General features: G+C 50.8%; 1 non-coding gene across 1 annotated transcript; it reads right to left on the bottom strand.

Moving 5' to 3' along the window:
- Nucleotides 1-1,570: 1,570 nt before the first annotated feature.
- TRNAR-ACG (transfer RNA arginine (anticodon ACG)) lies at nt 1,571-1,642 on the bottom strand. The gene has a single exon. It is a non-coding gene; the product is annotated as a tRNA-Arg (tRNA).
- Nucleotides 1,643-4,283: the final 2,641 nt, after the last annotated feature.

Here is a 4,283-nt window from a genome sequence, read left to right as displayed (position 1 = left end):
GACTGGCATGGCTCTTAGTCCTGACACGTGAGGCCTGAGGGTTCCATGCCCACCCGTGCCTGCAGACCCCACCAAGCCTCTATCTCCTCTGCTGTAGCCCCAGGCAGCAGCAGGGGGTGGGGGTGGGGCCCCATCCTGCTCTCTCTTTAAAAATTAAAATATATAAATAGGACTTGGGAAACGACTTTTTAAATTTGGAGGGTTAAGTTTGAAAAATTATTGCGTTTCAACATTTCACTTCCATTATTTTTTTTTTCCCACAGCAGGATTCCAGGACACATTTACGACCGTCATAATTGTGAGTTAGAGATCTCCCAGGCCAAGTGAAATGAAATTACGAGAAACTGAAATCTGTTTTAATTGGAGCATTTATGGAAAAAAGAAGTCAGGGTGGCTGCTTTTTTCCTTTATGTGACTCCAGTTCATAGCCGTACCTGTGTGTCCAGAAACCAGGGCTGGGGAAACTCGGGCCAAGACAGTGGGGAGGAAAGGAGAGAGAATGAGGTAGGTGTGTCAGGAAGGAGTCATTTTCTTAGCTGAAAAAAAATGGAGGTACAGTCGCCGGAGTTCCGCCTCAGTGACCATGAAACCGATTCGGCAAAAGCTGAAGGACCCAGCTCCTGAAAGCCTCATCAGGGCTTGTCATCGCTCTAATGAATATCATTTAAATTGCTTTGTATATTGGTGGAGTTTGGATGTCGATTTAATTTGTGCATGTGTTTGAGTTCTTCTGCTTGGCTAGGCTAACAGAGAAGCAGCCGCTTAATGAAAACTGAGTTGGTGACAGTGTGATGCGCTCCAACCCAGTCAAATGGGTTTGAAGGGCTGCAGTGACAGGCCTCAGACAGAAGCCTCTCTGGCTGAGGGACAAGAAAGGAGGCTTTCCTGCAGCACAGGGACCTGCTGGGCGGCGTAGCCGACTCGCGTGGTTCTGCTAAACTCACTCACGCAGTCTTTGTGTGGCTTGACCCATGCTCGGTCCCGTGGACTCCCGCTCCAGGCAAAAGGGACCATGCCAGTGAAATCGGACCCTTCGGAGTCTCCCCTCCCTGTGGTTAAATGGCGCCTTGATGGGATTGCTGGGATTGGCAGTGGTAAGGGGAGACTCAGAGCCCACTTCTCAAGTAAGGGATGTGTCCTGAGGCCCCCAGCTGAGATGGCAAGAGAGCATCCTCATGGGCTTCTACCCCCAAAAGCAAAGGTCTCCTCGCACCCCGAGGTGTCACCCTACCCAGATGTGGAAAAGCTCAGCTCTCTCAAGATGGTCACATGCCATTTTCTTCTTGCTTCTTCACAGCCATCCCGGGAGGGAGGCCGGCTGGAATGCCTGCAGGGCCCATCTGTAGATGAGACCCAGAACGGGCACTGTGTCCTGCTCTGGCCCGCAGTTGCTATCAGGAAGGTCAGCCAGTCTTCTGTTTGCAGAAGTTCTAGGAACACAAGAAAGTGAAGTCGTCAGTCATGTCTGACTCTTTGTGACCCCATAGACTGTAGCCTAGCACGCTCCTCTGTCCATGGGATTTTCCAGGCAAGAGTACTGGAGTCTTGTCATTTCCTTCTCCAGAGGATCTTCCCAGCCCAGGGATTGAACCCGGGTCTCCCGCATCGTAGGCAGACGCTTTAACCTCTGAGCCACCAGGGAAGTTAGGAACGCAGGCTGAGCGCAAACCCATTCATCTGCTGACCCCACGCTCAATCCTCTACTCCAAAAGAGCCGTGGTTCTGGGAAGAGTTTGACATTCGGCCCTAGCGTTTCACTCAGAGACTGAGTCTTGGCTCCAGCTTCATTGTGGGCTCCCCAACAGCCCAGATTACCCTGGAGGTACTGATCCAGTGGATGGGCCCCAGCCTTAGGTTGGGACAGGGTGGGGGCAAGAGACCATATAAAAAGAGACCCCTTTCTTGCCTTCTCTATACTCTCTAACCATTGAACTTCACACTGTTTTCCCCAATTCTCATTATTTCCTTTTTAAATATTGTCAATATTTGCATTATCAACCAAGTAGCATAGTACCTGGGGCGGGGGGAAATCACTAAGGAAAGTGTGCTTGGTCTCTGAGGTACTTCCTCTGCTCCCTAGATCCCCTCCACCCCCATCCCTGCAGGACTCTGTTTCAGGGTAGAGGGTAGAGGGGAAGACAACCTCTCAAGTTTGGAAAAGAGATGAGCTCATTCTGCATGGGACTGAAAGCCAGAGAGGTGACGTGTCCACGGGAAAGTCAGCCTCGCTCTTCCTGTTGTCAAGAACCAAGGGGATGAGAGGGTTGGGGGAGAAAGTGCTGGTAAGAAAGCTCCATGCTGGTGCCTTGGGCATGGGCCTGCTGAAGATCGGGGGAGCAGACACAAGGTGGGTGCCAGACACCCAGAGAATCATAACTGCAGGGGCCTTTGGTACACAGCCCATTTGGGAGTGGGGCTGGCTTTCTTGAAAATGGGGACCCACACTTTTGTCTTGAGAGAAGCTTCTGTGAGTCCAAGACATGGGGTGGGGCACTGGTGAGGTTTCCTTGGATCCTGGTTAAGTCCTATCTCAGGGAGCTGGACCATGAGACCAGAGCAAAGTCACCCCTACCCTGTGCCCGGCACCCAGAAGAAAGAAAGAGTGCCTGGGACCCATCCTGAGCTGCCCGGGCCTCTAATGAGTTTGGAGTCAAGCTGGAGAAAGGAGACAGAACAATAGTGACAAGTAAATGACAGTGTCCAGTTATGAATGAGATTGGACAGAAAACAAAGAGAAAGATCACAAGGCTCTGTCTCCAGATTTCCAAGTGCCCTGGCTGCGAGCCGATCATTAGACTAGACAGGCCTGATTGGGCCTTGAGGGATGGGTGAGATACGAACCTACAGGAGGGGCAGGGGGATGGCCCTTATTGTAAGAAGCCACAGGAAGGCTGGCTGCTCAGCTGCCTTCTGGCTTTGCCTTGAGATGGCAGGACTGATGGGAGAGCCTCTCGCATCCTAAGAAGCACCTCTGAATCCTCTGAAACAAAATATTGCTGCAACAATTGCAGTAGTACACCTGGAGGCCTTTCTAGGATTTTCTACTGTAGCTTCTTGACCATTTAGAGCTTCTGGCCCCTTTCTCAAAAGTTTGTACACCTGCTTAATCCCAAGGGCTGTGGGCTCTCTGAGATCTACTCACAGGCCTTGGGAGGCAGTCCCAGTTGGCGTAAGTCGCCTTCTAGAACTTGTAATTGATGTGGTACCCATTCTTTTCCAGGCTTGGGGGTTCAGGGGTGCTTGTCAAGATGCTGTCAGCAGGGATTTCCTCCAGATCTTAAGCAAAGAAAGCAAATTTGTCTCACAAGACCCTGATGCTGGGGTAAGACTGAGGATAGGAGGAAAAGGGGATGGCTGGATGGCATCACTCGTGGGGATAGTGAAGGGCAGGGAAGCCTGGCATGCTGCAGTCCATGGGGTTGCAAAGAGTTGGACATGACTTAGCAACTAAACAGCAACAAACTGAAATTCAGGCATACCAGCTTTAGCAATCTTGTGAGGAAACACTTTCCATCACAAGAGGGGGAGCCCAGGACCAGGGCCTTCCTCGACCTACAGCTGTTATTCTGATGGGCAGGAGGGCAGAGTCTCACATCAACCTGCTTTCAGCCCAGAGCAGCAGGACACTCTCTGCCCCAATGTCAGGTTCAACCTGTACACTTAGGGTTCAAGTTTGGGCTGCAGATGGCCCCGTTTACCAGTTGACTGTGTTCCTCTGTGCATCTTGAGTAATATCAGCTTTGCTAACGGGGTGGTGAACCCCAGTGAACCTCTTAGAACCTTAGAGTGGCTCCCCTGAACAAAGGATCTCAATTTTCCAAAAGCCTAATGAGAAACCAGGCTGTAGGGTTCCCATGGGACCCTAGGAGCAGGCTCTCCTGATGGAGGTGTCTTCTCTTCCTGGGGCCAGAGGTGTACCAGGGTAGATGCCACTGACCTCCGGAACCTCCTGGCCACTGTCTCCTGAGAGGCCATCTGGAGGCCCAGCACCCACCAAAGGCCACCTGTCCTTTTGGTTGTCACTTCTAGACCATGAGATGGCTGCAGACCAGAATGTACTAGAAAGAGGAGCCTTCATATATTGGCCTCTCTGGCACGTGAACTAACAGGGAATGATTACCTGGTACAGGTAATCATTTACCTTTAGTTTAATTTACCTTTAGTCAAAGGTGGTCCTTGGATTGAATACCACCAACAGACTGTTTGGTTTGGGCCATACATAAAAACAAACAAAAACAACCCCCAAACCATAACTTTAATTCATCGCCATATTTTGAAAATTG

Source organism: Bos indicus, chromosome 18 (assembly GCF_029378745.1).
Source record: "Bos indicus isolate NIAB-ARS_2022 breed Sahiwal x Tharparkar chromosome 18, NIAB-ARS_B.indTharparkar_mat_pri_1.0, whole genome shotgun sequence".
NCBI classification, from domain to species: Eukaryota; Metazoa; Chordata; class Mammalia; order Artiodactyla; family Bovidae; genus Bos; species Bos indicus.
The sequence above is the reverse complement of the archived record's forward strand: the minus strand, read 5'-3'. Positions and strand labels throughout refer to the sequence as shown.